This window comes from Cygnus olor, chromosome 12 (genome assembly GCF_009769625.2).
Source record: "Cygnus olor isolate bCygOlo1 chromosome 12, bCygOlo1.pri.v2, whole genome shotgun sequence".
Classification (NCBI taxonomy): Eukaryota; Metazoa; Chordata; class Aves; order Anseriformes; family Anatidae; genus Cygnus; species Cygnus olor.
In genome coordinates this window covers 7,211,500-7,232,888 of record NC_049180.1, presented here as the reverse complement: position 1 = coordinate 7,232,888, position 21,389 = coordinate 7,211,500, and the positions used below count along the sequence as shown (strand labels likewise).

Sequence of the window (21,389 nt, the reverse complement as noted above, 5' to 3'; positions counted from 1 at the left end):
GCTAAGCCTTTCTGTGTCACCATTGCCCTATTCTTTGCTGAGCCAGCCAAAAAGTTGTTAAAAAACAATCACACATTTGAACAGAAAGCTAAACAGGACTTAATTTGGCCTTCTTTCAGTGACATGCTGTAGCAACGATTGTAGCTATATTATAATGTTATTTCAGGTCATGATAGCTTTGAAATAATTTGTCATTAATAAAAACACTATGAAAAGTTGCCACTGTGTGTGCCTAGCAGCCCTCTTTTAAATTAATGTCTTTGTTCTGTCAGAGACACTTATAAAATACAGCAAATGATATCGTCTACATGACCGACTAAATCCTGCAGAAGTTCTTCATTTTAGATTAGATGAAGCTGGTTTAAAATCAGGAAGACAGGGTTTCTTCTTTGTCTTTATCGCAGTCAATTGTTTAGCTATTTAACTCTATTCTAAAATAAAATGAGTTTTCAGTCAGCATGTCAAACAGCATACTGAATGTCAGCAATAGTTATTATCAAGGAATTATTAAGCATACAATATGTAGGTTTATGCTGGAAACCTCATGAACCTGTGTCGGATGAACCTTGCTCAAATCAGAATGCCATTACATCCAGAATGCCAGGCCTCATCTGAATGCAGAGAAAAGCAAGATGATTTGTACACATACTCATATTCACTTTGTATTTGGTGTTGTTGCTTCCCTGATTCCAATATACTTTAGAGGAGCTACCCTTAGACTCACAGGAATTCTGAAAGGGTGATTTCCATGTGTGTTAGCAATCAGGCAGCTTCTTTGAAATTAAGGGAGACAGCGGGCTTGTATACACATGGTAAGTTTTATCATTTCCAAATTTTTATCTAGCAGTGTGTGAGGTCCCATGTTCTGGGGCAGCGGCCATAAAAAAGGGGAACTGGACACCTCCCATTTTCCAGATCCTAATAGATACCATATCCATAGGTAGTGAACAATACACCACCTTTGCTCTGTGTGACTCTGGACTTGGGGAACCATCTATGTTAGCAGAAGACAAAAAAGCCTTAGTAGAGGCTAGCTTACTAATGCTTATTCTGTACTACATCTTGTCAAAAACATTTTAAGGATCAGCAGCTTAATTACAGATCTATTAAAGAATCACAAAAATTAGAGGTGAAAAGGCTTAGTACATCATTTAGGTTTGCTAATGCAGGAATTTCTCTCTAGCATATTTATTCTTCATTCAATTCTCAGGCCCATTTTATAATGTGCATAGATGGTGTTTTGGTAATGCAGAATTTCCTCTGGAGCTTATTTATTCCTCATTTGTTTCTCATGTCCATCTCAAAATAGATATAAAGACCTCAGTGCATTAACTTTGATGGTGCAAAAACATACATATCAGGGGACTCTCTCTCTGTCTTTTGAAATATAATTTCAGTTTTCAGGTTATTTTGCTACACATGTTGTATCTATTTACCCTCAATGTACTTCCTTTTAACTTACACTAGTACTCAGAGTATAAAGCCTTCATATACTACTATAGCAATGTCACTTCTCTTTTTTATTAGTAACCTTCATGTGTTTGATGATGGTTGTACCATTTTTCTGATCGAACACCTTCTTAATCAATTAATAAGAATAGAGTAAAATATTTTTTCAAAACCCTGCAGACTCCAAGTGAGCAGAGATGCACAAAAATAATAACAGGAGCATGTATGGAGTAAGGTATTATTCAGAAGAAGTAAAATTGACCGAATTCTGCCATAAGAAGTGTCTGCTTTATTGACTATTTCAGTCTATTTGTCTTTCAGAGAAACATTAATATGTCCAATGCTTTGATAATGACAAATGAGATCAAAGATGGACTAATCAAGAAATAAGTGTTAAACCAAAATGGAATAGGAAACCAATGTGTGAACTAATTTTAATAGACACCAGTTGTCTATTTTGGGTTATTTCTTTTCTTTCAGTTGCAAGGTTGTTCTACCAAAATGATTTTCCATGAAGCTGGTGACAGTCTCATTTTTCACTATCAAGAAAGTCTGCATTATCAATTACATTCTATCTTATTATAAATCTGTCTGTTCCAACACTCCACTATGATATTGTTAAGGGGAAACAGCATCATAGAAAACTTTCAGCAATGAAAGATTCACTTCTTTAATAACGTTTCTATAAATATACTTTCAGAATGCAGCATGTCAAAGGCAAATAATTTTGAATAATAAAAGCTGATACACCTGGGAGTGTGGGACAGACAAAAATATAGATATAATAGGCCAGTTTTCAGCTCCTCTCTAGCTACTTTGACTGCAGAAGGCAGTAAAAGATGCAGCCTGGAGGGTTAAATGACTCCTGGGGAGCACAGGACCTCTAATTTTTGGCAGTCCCCACATAACAAAATAGACCTTGAGGCTGCCCCAGTTTATATTAGCTCTTAGCCACACTCAGACCTTGATTTATCCCAAGGTTGAAGTCTGATGTCAGAGCCTGAGAGACTAAATACGTAAAACAAATATAATACTTAAGAATTTCACTGCTCTTAATTTAATTGTTTATGCAAATCATATCTCCTTTACTTTCTGCACTATAACTAATCACTTTCTCATGCTATGATTTCCACATTTCCAGATTCCATGTTTCCATATTTCCATGTTTCTAGATTTCACTCCTGTGATGATGGGCTGAAGGAGTTGAGGTTGTTCAGCTTGGAGAAGAGAAGAGAAGGTTCTGGGGAGACCTTATAGCGACTTTCCAATATATAGTGACTTTTTCCCCAAAAGGGGCCTACTAGAAAGCTGGGGAGGGACTGTCAGGGGGTTTAGTGATAGGACAAGTGGGAATGGCTTTAAACTAAAAAAGGGTAGATTTAAATTAGACATTAGGAAGAAGTTCTTTACTTAGAGGGTGGTGAGGCACTGGCACAGGTTGCCCAGAGAAGCTGTGGATGCCCCATGCCTGGAAGCATTCAAGGCCAGGATGGATGGGGCTTTGAGCAACCTGGTCTGGTGGGAGGTGTCCCTGTCCTTGGCAGGGAACTTGGAACAAGATGGTCCTTAAGGTCCCTTCCAACCCAAACCATTCTGTGATTCTATGATTTTATGTTTCTTACCATTGAAATTAACTTTTAAAGAAAGAGATAACTAGTCTCTCACATTCACCTGTGTTTGGAGGTTGAGGACCTTCTAAGAATGCTGATTTTCACTTCACTCTGAAGATTATAACTTCTATCCGCATTTGTCTGGGAGCAGTTTTAGCTGGCAAACACCCAGGCGCACAATCTGAACCAGTGCTCCCAGGGTAGGAGGAGTTTACAAAGGAAAAATGGTTGCTGTTATGCAGTTGTTCATAAATCTGTCTGATTTTGTATCTCAGAGAACTGTGGCTTTCTATTTTAAAAGATTAGCTCTGGGTATCTATTCAAATGATCTGTTATTTATTTTTTCCTAAAGTTCAAAGAGCACTGCTAGCATTTAGAACTACCGACTTCTCTAGTTCTACTGACCCACCTATGCAGTGCAGGCTAGCTCATGCAAGACAATGTGAATATCAAGCACCGACATCATATTTCCATGAGATTCTTTACTGTCATATCAAATCAGTTTAGATTTTGCTTTTTGACTGAAATACATGGTTTCATTTTTTACAAGGTATTGACATTTTCGTAAGAAACGACCATTTGTGTGACTAATTTCATTTCTCCAGAAACTCAGCTTTCAACCATCCATGTTATATCACTGTAAGTGACACATTTGGAAGGTTTTCAATCTTTGAAAGATTTATTAGCATGCTGTTTTCAGAAAGACTTCCATTTTTGTAACCATTACTCTATTGTGCTAAGAGTCTTTAATGTATTGTGCTCAAGTTTGATAGAAATTAAAGATAATTGTTAAAAATTACTGATAGCACTAATGAAGGAATATGAATTTTATAAGTCAATGTATGCTTTCATATGTATGACTCCCATTAATGTCAATGAAAACTCCTCAGGCTTGTAGCCCTGAGACTTAAATTAGATTCTCACACATTTCAGTATTCCTGATTACGTATCCTATACAACATATGTTATGACGTTAATGAGGCCCATCATTGCAAACATGCTAAATGGACAGAAGAAACATAATTTATATCAAACTCATATAAGGCAAATTGCTATATATACAGTGAAGGACCTATAAAACTCATTATGCATAAAAGACCCGTGTGCTCAACCGGTGCCCCTGAAAAGACGATAAGGATCAAAATAACCTCTTGCCAAAAGCTGCAGCACATACATTTATCATTTAAAAATGCATATAGGTATTAACTTGACAGATCCAATTGCAAGGTAATAAAGTTATCCTTCAACTTAAAATTAGAATAAAAGGAATGAAAGGCAAGAACAATTTGTGTTTATTTGATGAAACTTTGTGTTTAAATTACCTCAGTATTATCTGTCAAAATGCATAAAACAACACTGTTTGATAGGACGAATCCCTTGTACCTGAGGGATCCAGCTTGAGCAAGCTGGGTGCATTATTATAACAACTATTCATTTGATGACACATAACTTGATGAAAGTAATCTTGAGAGATGATGACAAAGAGGCTTTTTACTAAGCCTGGTAATTCCTTAAAGCTAGTATGAAAAGCATCTTACTTTGGGGCTTCTTCTGAATACTGAACAGTGAGTAATAATAGCTATACTATCAGCAGTGATCATTTTGTTCACTGATTTTAAGTTTATGTGTTGAAATTAAAAAGTAAGCAATATCAGATATCTTAACAGTATTTGGACATTCTCTGGAAACTGAAAACTTCCTAAGTACTTTCATGCAACAGAGACAATGTGGATGTCACTAGTTACCAGCTATTTAACTTACATACCTCTTTATATAGTATCACCGAGATAACCTGCATATCTGTAGAGATAATTACTAATTTGAAGACTAATGGAATTAAAACAATGAAGAAGACAGGTTCCTGAAACAAAGTATTGGATCTGGATCTGGTAAGCATGGAGGATTAAGTATTTCAAATGGAAAGGTGTAGTTTTGCAGTTTTGTCAAAGAATGTAGGCCATGCTTAAAGGAAAGGAAACTTGTCTACCCTAGGAAGCAATGATTCTGTTACGAACGTAGAAACCTGGTAATTAAAAAAACATGAGTTTGTAGTGAAACAGCGAGCACCAAGGAGATTTACATGATCCTTAGATGTAATAAGCAAGAAAATATAAAATAGCAAGAAACAGGTCATATTGCCTTAGTACTGTCAATTCAGTAAACCACTCTGGAATACTGTGTCTGTTTCTAGTATCCGCAGAAGTACACTGAAGAATAGGACAGGCTTCAAAGAAGAACAACAAAAATAATTAAGAGGTTATCTAAGAGAAAAGCTCTAATTACACAGCTGCTATGGGACTAAAGGCAAAAATTAATTCTAGGGAATCCTAGGGCCTGTGCTATGAAGTATTGAAAACGAAAGGATTGCAACTGTCTCTCCTACTCTTGGAATTTTCCAAAAGCTGCTTTTATTTCTACATAGCAGTAGAAAAGCATCTAGTCTGGGGAAAGTGTTGGAAATCCATAATCTTCAAAAATAATTAAAAAAAAACAAAAACACTCTGTGATCTGCAAGTAAGGAAGCAGTTGATCCCATCCAGTTTCTAAAAGGCAAATACTGTGCAAGATGAAAACTGGATTGCTGTTGTTTCCTTTTCAGCAAAGTTTGCCAGTCCTTTCTGGAGCAGGTGCCCAAAAGGATGGTGAACTTTACCATCGAAATGAAGATACTTCTACAGTTTGTTTGAGAACATTCTGAAAAAGGTCTCTCCTATTGATTGATCTTTCCTATTACAAATTCATTGGAGTTTTTCTAGTAGCATTACTCTGAGAAGAATCCTCAGCCAAACTGAATTATATAGAAAAAATGGTTCCATTGCCTCCAAGGAGTTTCTGCTCAGAGACCTGGTGGTCTTTTTTTTTTTTTTTTTTTTTTTTTTTTTTCCCCTCAAGAAGAGTTTTGTTATTCTTTTAGGAATTCTACTGCCTAAAAAAAAGTCTGATTAAATAAATAAATAAATAAATAAAAGGAAAGGAAAGTCCTTCTCATTCTGAGCTTCAAAAGCAGAAAAAAAATATTTCTGAAGTTCTCAGGTATGTTCTTTGATACGCAGACTTCAACAAAATTAGTGTTCTTTTGCAGATAGCAAATCTACCTACTGAGCTGTAAAGTTTGGGATTCTGCAATTTTATCTTTCCTCCAGTTCTGCATACCTTAACTTTCGGCAGTTCTCCCACATTACTGATGCTGTCTGGAATCTTGCCCAGTATTCAATTGGCACCAAACTTGGAACTCAGCTCTACACTTCTTCATGCGGTCTCCCATCCCATATGTAATGACCTGATTCCCAGTGTCATTGCTGTAGGAATAGAAAACACTTGTTTGTTTTTTTCGAAATACCCTTTATCTTTTGATTTTGATCATTCAAATATGCATTTTAAGCCATATCTTGTAGTCAATATATTTAATATATGGTTATATGTAACGATTAAAGATTTCTTTATTCTTAAGCCAATGTTTTTTTATACTAATTGGTGCAATGTGATCTGAGGTTTATATATATATATAATCTGTACAAAAAGCAGCAAAATTTGAAAAATATATCAAAAGTAAATGAAATATTAACTAGAAATCAAGTATACTATTCCTGATAAAAATCTTTCCCTTGCTAGAGAATATGTATGCAGTTCTCCACATTACATACAATACACAGCATTTACTCTGTTTACTCTGCAAGTTTTTATTGGGAAGAAATCATGAAGATCATGGAGATGAAAGAAATACAAGAAATAGATATAAAAGCCTGGTATCACTGAGGCTAGTAGAAAAACACCTTTTTGACTCCAGTGAGGTTAACTTATACGTTTATTATACAGTGACATTCTTACTTTCCTGCTGCCTCTGCTACCTGGAGATTTGGGAACACAATATTTTTCTGGAACAACTGTTTTCAGGTATATCCACCATGCAGGACAACTCTTTTTTTTTTTTTTTTTTTTTTTAAATGGTGTAACACTGGACTCTCCATACCTTACTACAAAGAAGAACTTTCATAGACTAATATTTCATAGACTAAACACTTTCTTTTTAAGTTACTGGTCACCACTGACTTTGCTGTTCACCTCATCTAAGAATTAACTTTCTCTCTTTAAAGTGAAAATTTGATACTGATTTTTTAAATCCCACATTTTCCTGTTTGGACTGCTACTATCTTTAGCTATAAGAAACTGTTTGATATTCTTTTTTTTGATTCAAAAGGTAGAATTCTCAACCTCATCTTTATTCAGGTCCCAGAAGTGATAGACCCCTTACATCTGCAAAGCGAATATGAGAGAAAGTGAATTACTGATATAGGAGAAAGTAGAAGGCTTAGAAGAAAAAAATAATAATAAAAAAATTAAATGAGGTTCACAGACAACTTACCTTTTCTTTATATTAAGTAACATTTATCTATTCATTTTCCCTGAGCTTTACTGTATTTTGATTAGTCCCTGAAGCACCGAAAATATATGAAGGATTTTGGTCCCAGAACATAAAGTCATACCCAAATAAAATAATAATAGAAAATTTAAAAAAAAAAAAAAAAAGAGAGAGAAAAAAACACCAGACTGGGGACTGATAAAATTATCAGAGATAACTTTAAATTATTAATTCAATAATGAACCATTAATAATGAATGCAGGAAGTATTACAGAAGCTATCACAGCATGATACCATCCAAATTTTACTTACCAGATGTGTTTTATTGATTTCCAGAATTGATAACTCAAATCTAAGAGAGGTATACTGGGGAAACCATGCATACATAAATAAATGATTGCATGTGGAATGAGCAGTGCTGCTGAGGAAAGCTTGTGCACCACAGTCATTTTACTCTTTTGAAACATGTAGACTTAGGGAGGAGTCATGCAGATAAATGGCAGAGATTGTATTGGGCTTGTTTGTATAGACACCCAGTTCTATTTCATGTATCCATCTCAGGAGGAATAGTTTATATAGATATTCCAAGTGGCTCAGTTTACCCTTCAGTAACTTTATTAAGTATTAGGCTTCTGTACTCACATAAATCCATTAAGGGATTTATCTAAGTGGCCTAACATTCAAACATAGTTTGCTTATAGATCTTATTACAATCTAACTTGGTTCCATGCGAGGTCTACAGCCAGACACTGCAGGTCAGAAATGTGGTCCAGATTTTACCATAGTCAACCTCAGACACAATTGCAATGGTCTACTAGCATGTAGCTCAAAACGGTAAAGTTCTTCTCGCTTGAAGACATGGAAACCATGTCAGCTGAGGATCTATCTAATGTTGCAGATTCCTTAACTAAAAGACGGTTCATCTGATATTTTATACAAATCATTTAGATATTGGAAAATAAGGTAACATCTACTGCCGGAGGAAGAAAACTTAAACAGATCAAAATTTTAAAACCAGATCTTCTCAGACATTCTCTGTTACCAGCCTCTTTTTATCTCCTCCATCCACAGCCCCAAAGAACAGCAGAATGTAACCCTTCTGTCTGAAACAGTACCCAAAATATTGTAGGTCAGATAGCGAGGGCTCCCAAAAACTACTAAAAAAAATACTGCCTGGATCTGAATAATGTTTCATCTCATCAGTATTCAGCAATGCTCTCTTGTCATAAAGAAGGCTAAAATAGAATGAAACCATGAGAACAGCAAGTGAGCAGTGATAAACATTCAGAAGACATTAAGATTTGTTTAGCCCAGACAGCTGCAGATTTTCTCTGTGACTACTGAATCTCATTTCCCGTTGAGAACTGTTAGAGTTCCTTCTCCAAACAGAAGTTTGACTGTTACATGTGGCATATGAGAAAGGCTTGCACATGAGAGTTAGGCAGCTAGCAACCACACTCACTATATGCACATATATTTTAAAAAGAAGGGCAGCTGTTACACAACAAATGAGAGAGGTGTAAATAATCCCTGGCACTAGCCATAGTAATGCTTCTTCATAACAAACTCAGTGATTCAGACTCACATCACTCCTTTGTTTCTCCCTCTCAACTGCCAAATTCTGCATTTGTATTTTTCTTCATTAATGGAAGGTAGATTGTTTGGAACTGAATAATGCTGGAAGAATATCAACAGCTGCTGTGATGTTTACTATTGTTATTATTCTTTACACAAGTGCTACAGGAGCAATTACATTTGCCTTCTGTAGCCAGTTCATTAAATCAAGCAGGAATAAAGGGCTACAGATACTCATCCTATTGATAAGAAAAAGCCCAGGAAAGCCCTGGAAAGCCCAGGAACTGGAGAAGTGAAGCAGAAATACAAGGACACTGGAATAAAGTACTTCACAGGAGGTTCGGATTCATGGCTCAAGCTCACGCTTAGTTCTTGACCACTCAGAGACTCTATGTTCTGGAGGGAAAACTGGAAGGTGTTTCTCCGAGGCAACAGACTCAAGTTGTGCCAGGGGAGGTTTAGATTGGATATCAGGAAGATTTTCTTCATGGAAAGGATGGTTAAGCATTGGAAAAGGCTGCCCAGGGAGGTGATGAACTCCCCATCTCTGGAGGTATTTAAGAGACGTGTGGATGTGGTGTTTAGGGACATGGTTTAGTGGTGGACTTGTAATGTTAAGTGGATGGTCAGATGTGATGATCTTAAAGGTCTTTTCCAAACTAAATGATTCTATGATTCCTTTGGTTGACTCTGAATTTCTCTTTTACAGACTGCTTTGGAAGCATGAAGCATTTCATTCATACTATGATGTCTTTAGGTGGGATAAAAAGAGCTATGAGAGGATTCCTAGACCTCCACTACTCTCCCTTCTGCCCCCTAAAAAGATCAAAGAAAGCAGGGTTTAAATTCACCTTTCATATGTCCTTTCCCTTTGTATTAGGTGATAAGCCACTTAATAATCAACTGGCAAAAGCTGGAGGCCACTAACTTTTCTGCCTCATGAAAAATCTATTATCAAAAAAAAATTAAATGTAACACAGCTGCATCGCCTAGAGAGTCAGAAATTCCATGGTAGTGGAACACTGTCTCATCCCAGGAGTTTTTAAAAGGGTGTTGGTGAGGGTACATGATCAGTGCAGCTGTGTGAAGAGTGGTCTAGTAATGTGACCTTTTGCCACCTTTTTCTGTTCGGCAGTTCTGTTCACTTTCCTGTCATGCTGAAGTAAGTATAACCCCCCTCCCTCCCCTTTCTACTGTTGACAGTAGTTCCACAACCCCATGTTGTGGGCATTCAAATATTTCTGATCCACGTCAGTGTATCTTTTCATATGATGGCTTACTTTGCACAGTTATTAGTTCATTAGCAGAGTGAGCATTAGGCATGGATTGTGAAAGAAGTAATATATTAGTACTTTTTTTTTTCCACTGGGATTTGCTCTTCGAGAGAATCTGAGGAGGAAAAGGTTAGATATTTCCCTCTGTTGCACTGCTAAGTAAAGAAGGGAAGATACGACTGGGAATCAATATCCATCCTTAAACATAAATAAGATAGAAGGACCAGTTATGGAAGGAATTCAAATGCAGCAACCCAAAAGGAATATGCTCCCCTTCCTCGAGGGGGCGGAGGGATAGTTATGCCTACAAACTAGCTAGGGAACATATGTGTCAGTATCAGTAATATTTACAGTCGAAACTTCATGAACGGCGAGAGAGGGCACAGACATACACATTCTTACAGATTGTGTTGAAGTGGCTTAAAGAGATGCTTTCAGTTTAGACTAACATGTTCTAATTTGTATTGAAAGAGACTGGAAGTGTCAACAAGGTCATTTACCACATCCTAGCAATTGAGAAGGGAAGCTCCACTTTTGTAGAAGGATGTTTACAGTCACAGTCATAAATTCTAGAATGTTCCCTACCCAGTTTGCAAGAGCCTTTGTCCAGACTGCATAATACTAACACCTATCATGGCTAGCACAAGTCTGAAACATTTACCAATGTCAACAATTTCCTGTTTTCATCTGCATTTACAACACAGGTTGGGCAAGACAGGCTTCCAAGGAACTGTCCCCCTTAAGGATATATCTGAGACTTTACAAAGTGGGAAAAACACTATGTGGAAGGGACATGAAATTAAAGCAGATTCTCTGTTCCTTTTTACTGTATGCTGACTGGGACATGGTGTCCAGATAAGTGCAGCAATTATTCTATTAGCTCAGAAGCAGTCTTCAAAGCTACACAGATTCCACTAAGGACAAGTGGCTTTGGTGGCCCTTGTCATTGTTCTTGGCAGTTCCTAATGCCACTGGATTGATATGAATTAATCCTGTATTCTAGGACCAAAGCCATTTTTGATCCAGACTGCAAACATTGCAAATCTCTTGCATTTGCCTGAAGGCTGAGAAGGCAACCCTGAGGTGATCCACTTGCGCTGGCACTGATAAATCTTTGGGCGATTTTTCCCAAGCTAATGCAGAAAGCTTTGGAAATGCTTCTCTCTTGTCTTTCTGAGGAAAGTCAGAAATGGTGACACATGGACTCTCAGCAGAACAATTGCAGACATTTTCCTGCCTATTTATGTACATGTCAGGTCCTGTCATGTGTTTGTTGTGTAGAAACAGAAAGCACACACAAAGGACTGGAACAGTTTGAAACCCAGACAAATAATGTAGCTTTTTGTGTCTGCCTTTTATTGGCCAGCACTGCTTCACTCTTCTGGGGACAGACATTGTCCTTCTTGCTAACCTGTTTTCTTAAGTCACAGTCAAACTCTGCTATTTGTTTTCAAAAAATTACTTTTAAGGCAGAGAAAACAGGCTAATGCTCAGAGCAGAAAAATCAAGATAGTAAACCCGCTGAACTGTTGTTTAAGAACAATTTTCCTATCTATTCCAATGTTTTGTCAAAATTAGGAAGTCTTGTGGCATTATTTGTTTATGTAGTATTGTTCAGAGAGACAAAACATTGGAATTAGTGTATACTGTTTTAGGAAAACATACAAGAAAGAAAATGGTTGATGGATAACTAGAGACAGATAAATGTATCCCTAAGTCATTTTTGCCGTTTTATTATCTCAGCTACAAAGAGATGGGGTGGAGCAAGGTATGGAATGAGCTTTAAAAATATCCTTCAGTTACAGTTTCTTCACTTGCACTGTGGCATACCTGCCACAGTTTTACCATAAATATCTTAACAATTATTTCAAGAGACATTATTCTTCCATTTAAGTACATGTTATACATGAATGATGTTATCTGTAAAGGCAATAAATTCAGTCACAGCACTAAAATGTAATTAGAGTATTTTTCTGTGACAGAATTGATTTTGGGTAGGTATATTAGACTCATTTGTAAGAAAAAGACACTGATATTGCACAGCTAAAATTCTTACAGATGAAGTTTGCAAATAAAGATTTCTCCTCACTTATGCTAGATTAAATTATTTAATATTATTCTGAGACATTTAGGAATCAACGAATAGCAGACCAAAGTGATGAGAACATAGTTGTATTTTTCATTGGTGGAAAGAGAGGAGGGAGGCAAAGATTTTCAGGCTGCCTGTCACCAGTCAGCATTAATTTCCCACCATGACCATGAATCTACTTCAGTCAAGGATGGCAGAGCAATAGCAGAGATAGGTGAGTCAAGAACCATGCTTATAATTTTAGTGACCTACTTTGCAACTTCATTTGATGTACAAGGCCTTGTAGAGATCATCATTTATTTTACATCGTAGAGTGTAACTAATAGTCATGTTTCAGTGTCTTTCTGAGAGTGTAATATAACTCCAGAGATGCGTTGAAATCTGCATCTGAGGGAGTACGGGCAGTTCTTGTTGCACAGGCTATCAACACCTTTTCAAATGAGTTCCACAAGAGGAGGCCCTCAATTACACAGCATCCATAATTGCAGCAGGTTGCCAGAAAAGATTTGCTTCTACTTATGTGTATAAATAAGGATCTGATACTAAAAAATACTTCTGAAATTCTAATCTTTTATCTGAAATATTTTAGTACACTTTTACTGTGTTTTTGCCTACTGACAAATTTCAAAACTAAAAAAAAAGCCACAATATAGGAACACATGAATTTAGAATTTTTTTTTTGCTTTCCTTGAAAAATAGAGTCTTAGCACAAAGAAACAAATGGTTTGGAAGAAGCTCAAGAATAAGTGACGAAATTTAAAAAGAAGCCTTTTCAGGAATTATTGTACAATTGTTTACTTACCCCATGATTTTTTTACAACAGTAGAAACCACAGCACTTTCAGCATTTAATTGGAGAGGAAAATATGAACTAGTTTCTTCATTTATTCTTCAACACTGTAATCTGGTATCATTTTGCCTACACAGGACAATTGTGCCATGTAAGAAGAGATTTCTCTGGCATCATTTCCCAAAATCCATCTGTTCTGTTATGCTCCCTTTAGATTTTTGAACTGTGTCAATTCCTGCTGTATTGTCCAATAGCATGTTAAGCAATGTGACTAACATCTGTTGATGCATTGTTTATTTTCTCATCTTTTCTCTAGGGAGAAAAGTGGTGCTTGTTTTAGTAGTGGTTTTCTTTGTTTTCCTTTGCTTTGCTGCCTTTTTTTTTATTATTATTATTTAATTAAGTAATGGTAGTATTTCCAACCTGGAGAAGGCAAGGTCAGCAAAACGTTCCCAGTACACGGAGCTGTTGGTAGAGAAACGGCACTGATCTTTGGTTTCTGGGGGAATTTATTCCACACATGACTCCTGTACAAGTAAAACTTAACCCTGTAGAGATTTCCATGGGACAGAAATATGAAGCTTTCTGCCAGAGACTTTGTTTTTAAAAATTTAGGATGAATGTCATAGCATAAGGAAAGAAAGGACTGGAATACAGCACTTAATTCAATTTTGTGACTACGTGGCCAGCCAGCATAGAAAAAGAGATTTAAAGTGATAAGACAGTCACCTTTTGCCAAAGAGGTATTTCAGACTTTTTTTTTATTACATATTTTCTTAAGCACAGTAAGATTCACACCCTGCTAGCTCCTACTGCATATTGTAGACAAGAGGTTACAAATGCATGGGTAACTGAGTCACGCCATTGTTCTTCTGGTATATAGATCTTTGAAGACAACAAAAAACAACTGAACTAAATACTATAGATGCTGCTATGCCAAAGGTGTTCAGTCACAGAAACAGTGCTTTGGAAAACTAGAATTGGTTGTTTGGTCTGAAGACGAGCAGAAAACAAACTGAGGTAAGTCAGACAGTGCCTGAAGCTTGATAAACTCTAGCATTAACGTTCTTAGTTTTGTAAGCTGAAGAGCTGGCCCATATACCATATTAGTAGTTAAACCTTAATAACACTCGGTTCTGGCTTTTGTATCCTAATCAAAGTTAAGCAGAGGGAGTACTTTGGTTAGTCAATAATACAGTATAGCACAGAAACTGACTTGTGACAGGTGGGTGAAGTAAAAGCATGGGGAAGCAAAGGAAGGCAGCTGGCTCCAAAGAGAGATTAAGCATAGGCCTGCTAAACATGTGCAAAGAGAAGCAAAAAGATGTGACCTTTTCATAAAATACATGGGCTAAATATGGAGAATGGAAGGTAAAGGGTTAGGCAGCTTGTTAGAGAGCACTTGTGCAGTCAGCCAGCATTATTGCAAAAGCTACAGAGACTCATTGAAGCCAGGTTTTTGGACAGTGCTGCCTTCCTTTGACATAACCCTTTCCAGGTGTCTCTGAAAGAGACCTTGATGGAAAGGAATGGTCTAATGCAGATTAGTTACATTGTTCAATACACCATACTGAGACACTTCAGGGAGAGTGATAAGAGAGCTGACACACATTCTTGCATAAAGTATATATACAGGTACATAACTGCATTTATCTGCTTCTCTCCAGTTTATTTCCCTTATCCAAAGATCCCCCTTTCCTCCTTTTACCGTGCAATAGCAACCCTGCGTCTGGTTCAGGAAAATTGGATTTAATTTATTTTTTTTAAGAGATCCCTATTAATAGAGCTTGAGTATTAATATAGCTAAACCCAAACCTCATGATACAAGGGATCAGTTTGTTAGCAGACCTGAGGAAAACCAATGGCTGAGATATTCAGTACTACTCAGTATTCTTAAAGCCAACATATCCAGTTCCCTAAGGATTCCTATCTTCAAAACCTGCTGCATTACCCTCTTCTCTTCCTAAATAGAGGGCTTGACCAGGGCTGGCCTTCTAGTCACTGATGTGCACGAGAATAGCCTTGACTGACATTGTGTGTTAGTGAAGACTTTAATCAAGAGTGTTGAAAACTGGCTGGAAGCTGCTCAGCAAAACTAGCTGATCTGAATAAGCGTAACTAAGGTCACAATTAAAGCACACTTAAAAAAAATATCATGGTTACATTATGAATGATTTTGCTGTACAAAAGCACATGCTTTCTGAAAATCTATTAATGTATGGGATTATGCCGGCTAGTTTGCCTAGTCATGATTTTAATTTTATATTAATCAAACCAAGCTTTCAGAATTTCAGGGATATGAAAGTGAGTTTGGTTCAAACAATGTTGTAGAGTACAGTTAGTAAACTTCAATATTTTGCATAACTTCTAATGTAAAATTGCTTTTAAATCTGTTCAGTTCCTCTTCCTCTTGTTGGAAAGACTTGCAGAACAATTTTTCAGATATTTTAGATGTGTAGTTACTGTGATTATACAGACAATTGTGCAATAAGTTATTGTAAGCTGGCATTTCAATGTTTACTTACCCAGCTGGCAAACATAAAGGAAGTAATTATAGTCACACATTAGTCCCACAATCACATGCTTAAAGAGTTCTAAAATCTGGTTCTGACTGTCCAAGTGTGATAGCTTGTTTCTAAGAAAAAAAAAAAAAGATTCAGGTTGTTGGTCTTGTGTGCCTTTATTTTCAAGTCAGCAAAAGCAATGAAAATCTTCACCTGGATTTGCAGGTAGGTTCTGACAACTTTGCAGAGCTCCAGTAGCAGAAAGAGGCCTAAAATGTAAGCTAAGAATAGTTGAGGTCCCTCTCAGGACAAAAGCAATATAGAACAACTGCAACATTTTATCTGACCTGTTAAGCTTCGGAGTTTGCTGCAGTGATCCATGGCACTGATATACTATTCACATGAAACATTAAGGGCCTGATTCTTCACTCAGAGCCATTCAGCTGAGAACTAAAGCTAGTGAAATTGCTGTGGTTTAAAATCAGCGCAACTTTGTGAAAAGAGATTTGAGCTCTTAGAGTCCAAACAGAACAGTGGAGTGATGAATTATACAACATTAAAGATTCTTATAACTCTTTGGTAAATGTGAATTTGATGACAAAGCCTCAATAGGCTTGGTAACTCATATAAGTGCCACAAAGTCAGCTTGTTTATCTGCAGATTATCTGAATTATTCAGGCCTCTTGGGTTTTCAAAATTGAGCTGGAAGTCTTGCACTGACAGACTTTGCCAATTGTGCGTACAGTAATGAGGAAAAAAAATATTCCCAGGGAAATTTCCAATGACAAAATATCCCTGGTAACAACAACAATTTTTTTTCACTGCGTGAAGTGATCTTGTCATCCACTAGGACTGTGGTAAAAGTGGTCCTGAAATAGTAGTAGAAAAGCTCCTGATGATAGTCCAGGAAGCAACCAATGGTCCTTCCTCACACGTGACAAAAAGATTCTTACAATTAGAAAATTTAGAAGACAACTATTTTTCGCAATACAGATTTACAACAAATCATCTTGACCTCAAGAGGACTAGGACTGCACAGGCAGAAACACTGAAAAGCTACAGTCCTTGTCTCCACCTGCATGTTTACAGCCTGACCCAAAGCTCACTGACAAAACTGACAGCCTATTTTTCCATTAGATTTCATTATATTTTGAAGTTCGTGTTAATTACAGGACTACACAGTTGATGCATAAATAATCTGTTGCATCCTGCTTAGAGCAGTTAATTTTGATGGCTAACACATATGGTCAAATAAAACAGTTTTTTACTCTAGGATTTCAAGAATATGAAGAAGATTGCAGCCAGCAAAGAATATTTTACGATGTCTAGGAGAGAAACAAAATTCCCCCCAAAAGCCTATTCCTGCATTTTCTACCACTTTGAATCTAAAGTACCTTTAATAAGAAGAATAATCAGCATAAGGTACAAAATCTTGCTTGAAATTACTTTTTTCTTCCTCTTGTCAAGCTGATATGATAGCAATTGCTTTCCTTTGTACACTCTGTGTTTAGTAATCCAGAGTCACTTACTTAAAAACTGGTATTCTCCTCACCTTCAATTCACAAACCCTTTGCAATGAGATATTGGAGAAAAAAAAAAAAAAAAAAAAAAAAAAAAGATGCTTCCAGAGTTCTTTACAAGCAATAGTAGTCAGAAGTGTGTGTGTGAGAAGGGATAGAGGAAGGGACATCAACCTGCATTGATGATTACGGACACTTCCTTTGGGAGAAGGGAGGTGCATTAAGATAACAATAATAGTTCCAAATTTCAAATCCATTCAAATCCAATTTAACAACAAAAATAAATCTGTGTAAAAGTAAAAATGGGATTCACAGTGCAAAGATCTCAGAAGACAGTTGTTTCTCTATGTACACACACTAACTTGCTCCCTTTTCCCCTCTTTTGAAGAATAACTGGGTTCTTTCTCCTTCATAACTATAAAATGGAATGGCATCATTCTTAAGCTGTGACCATTGTACTGAGGAATGACGCATATTTAAATTTTAACTTTCCATTCCCAAAAATATTCTTTGTGATTAGCCTTGGAGAAGCTGCTGCAGGTGGGAAGCAGCCAGACAGGCTGCTGAGGTTGAAGGAACTACTTGGGGATCAGAGGTTGGTGGAACATAAAGTCACTGAGTTAACTTAATTTGAACCTCAGCGTAGGGGTCTATGTGCTAAAACATGGAAGAAAAAGGTCTTTCTAAAACATTTTCATTTTCTGTTCTATCTTGCTCAGTAGTTTTAAATTTTTAAATACAGATTATCCTGTTTCAATTTTCTTTGTGGAGCTCCTAGTAAGACATCTGGGCACAGTCACCTCAAAGCTCTGGCAAACTCACGTTACCCATAGTCCTTTCCCTGGACCAGCCCTCCCTCCTTATCCTTCAAATTTTGTTTAACAGAGCCTGAAAAAGCAAGACTTCCAAGACCAGAGTATAAAAGAGGTAGAGTCTATGCATAAATAGAAATTAACAGTTGTTCAACTTGCTTCAGCTAGAATCAATAATCTAACTGCCCTTACAACATTTCTTAGGAAGATGCTGAGTTTCTTAACAAGGACACTAGAAATGATAATGAAGTGGATTGTAAGCAGGAGAAAAAATAAATAATAATAATATTGAGAGAAACGTTTAAGAACACAAGCTGTGCACAATGTTTTTTTCACACATATTTTACAGAATAAAACTGAGTAGGTTTTTTGTTTGTTTGTTTTAAAAGGACTGGAGGTGATGGAATTGTAATTGATTTGAATAAATGCTTACCTGAAAAGCTGAAGCCTGATAATACCAATATACTTCTCATTATAGACAAATCACTGAAAATACTTTGCTAGTAAAGGGAAACTCTTACTGTTTAAGAACTAAAAGAGATTAACTTTCCTGCTTTAGGTCATAAATTGGCCCTTAGGTCATAAATCAAAACTTTTTTCTGACACCCAATTCTGAGTTCAGTTTTGGGTTATATGACTGAGAGGTCTGACCTGCGATAGTCACTTTTTTTTTTTTATTTCAGGAGTTCCTGGATTTGAGCAATTGTTGTGCTCCATTTTAAAATGAAGCCTGGAGAGAATAGTGGAGGCTGAATGCAGAAAACATACTGAAAGGAATAATAACTGTCATTCTTTTTTCAAGAAGGTAAATATTAAAGGTAATAAACAATTCTAGGAAGTTCTCATTTCTTTCCAGTAAACTAAAATTGCATTTTCCACATTGCTTAAAGTGGTAAGTTTATTTAATTTTGAATTACTTATATGAGTGGAAAAATAAAACCATGAATCTAATTCTTTGTGTTGTATAGAGGGTCTATCACTGACCTCCATATACACAGAATCAAGACTGAGTAATTGATGGATCATGGTGCATTTCAATTTTCAATAAAATCATAGAACTAGGTCACTGAAGTACAGGGTCAAAAGAATTTTTAGACATACTAAAAACAAGAAGGATTGTTTTCATAAAAGAAGAGTTTCTCAAGCAATAAGATTTGTGCCAAAAAAGTAATACTAATCAATGTGTTGTATCCAAAGGGATCCAATAATGAATTTCAGTTACATTTAAACTACAACATTGTTTGTTTATTGTTCAGCATGAACTACAGCTTACAAACCTACTGATTCAATAGAAATAATCAAGTGTCTTCAATAAAACAAGATGAATGGGGTCCCAGGGCTTTACCAAACTTCACTGATGCAACATGCATGCTTATTTTCTGACAGTTGGTTCATATTATTGCCAATTGTTAAATACCTTCTCATTGTATAAAGGCAAATTATAATGGAATTAAAATGCTTTCCATTACTTAGACACTCTACAGAGGGGAACTTATCACAAATACTTCTCAATTCTTAAAGGTTTTGTGAATGGTACTCTTACAACACTAGGACACTAAGTTTACCTCGTCTGCAAGTAGTTGTTAAATTCATATATCTTTAGATTTACACTTATTAAAAAGCCCTATGTCAGACATTTTATATTGAAATGAGTAAAAAAATTCACTTGCTAGTCCTTGCTACTTACACTGCAGAATACTCTCTTAGCATTTTTTTTATTTTTTAATTAATACTATAAAATCCTAAGCATGCTAAAGTATATAGGAAAATGTCTGTTGACACCAACATCAGTGTCAGCATGGAATCACTTATACCAGTGATGTCATCAGCATTGGGATTTTACTCTTAATTCAAGTAGTAGGTGGTTGGCTATTTGTGAGAAATGTGTTGCTTATGGGCACTTAGCCCTGGTACTCCACCTAGGTATGATGTGTGACTTATTTGTGACATGTTTATGTGAACTTTGTATAATGTCACAGCTGTATAATAAGAAGCAGTCTCAATGTGAAAATATATATATTATTGAAGAGTGAATAGAGCTTTCAAGAATATCATAAGAGGTGAGTCACAGAACTAATGAGCTGTGCTATTAAGCTTGAGAAAACATTTATGAAAACATGATTTAGCAAATGCTTTTCATTTCTACTTTATTTCTTTGAGTAAAGAATCTCCCCCATCCCCCAATATTGGAATGTTGATATAAAGAATTTATATCGTAATGAATCATCTCCTAAAATATTTGTATGCCATCTCAAGTTTCAAAAACATATTGTGAGCTGTAGAACATCCAATATGATGTCTTTATGCTAATGGCATCAAGAGATGATATTAAGTGCATCACAAAACTGTAGTGGAATAAGCATTTGATTATTTGTAGTCAGCACTAATATATTCAATAATGCATGGCAAAAATATTACATAAAATGTATTATTCATATACTTTTCTCCCAAATGCACCTTAAAATGGAATGGTTCACTCTGCCTTAGGAATTTTTGTCATGGTGTTTTCTTCTGTTCTTAACTTTCTTAACCACAATGCTTTCTTTCTTAATCATATATTCAGTCAATTGCATAGCACCTTCTCTTGGTGGATAACTCATTTTCTTTAACTATGTTTTTTTTTTTTTTTTTTTCCTCCTGGATCCTTGAATAAATTAGAGACTTCTAGAATTCCTACCACACACAATTTCTCTGTGGATTATTTTTTCAGATAGTTTTGGGTTTTACAACAGTTATACAAATGAAGGAAGTTTGATGTTCAATGTTACTGTGAATAGATGCATATATGTCTGATAATATAGTCAGTTTGGGCATAATTCTATCTCTGTTAGTTAAGCCCAGTAGGGATTACGGAGCATGCAGGAGAGTCCAGGTATAAAATGAATACTTACAGAACTAAAATTGAGGTTCATTATTAACTCAAATTGTGTTGTCTTACAAGTATTATTTGTTTTGCTTTGAATGAATATTTAAAAATGAAGCAGTGAATTATTCCTCTTTCTGCATCAAACTCAACTACGTTTTCATTAATGGATGGGGCCACATACATTTTAAATTTCTAGACACTTCCTGGAAAACATAGTCTTGACTAGCAACTATTTCTAAGTTCAGCCTGAATCTTGCAAATAATTTTAAGCTGAGATAAAATAATTTTCTTTAGCTGAGAAAGAAAAAGAGAAAGAGAGAAAGAGAGAAAGAGAGAAAGAGAGAAAGAGAGAAAGAGAGAAAGAGAGAAAGAGAGAAAGAGAGAAAGAGAGAAAAGAAGTGTACCAAATCAATGTATAACAGAAAGAGGACAAGGCAGTTCACTTACTTTTCGTTTCCCCAAATATTTAAAAACTTGAGCTTGCAGCTAACTAAAATGTTTGTTGCTGTTTTATTATTATTTTGGACACAGAAAAATACAT

General features: G+C 36.0%; 1 long non-coding RNA gene across 1 annotated transcript in view; it reads right to left on the bottom strand.

The window, feature by feature from the left end:
* LOC121076928 overlaps window positions 1-15,782 on the bottom strand; it is a 28,693-nt gene extending 12,911 nt beyond the window's left edge. The window contains exons 1-2 of the long non-coding RNA XR_005823799.1: window positions 15,672-15,782; window positions 6,213-6,358 (exon numbers count right to left, since the gene is read on the bottom strand). This is a non-coding gene — a long non-coding RNA (uncharacterized LOC121076928). The remainder of the gene's footprint in view (window positions 1-6,212; window positions 6,359-15,671) is intronic.
* Window positions 15,783-21,389: the final 5,607 nt, after the last annotated feature.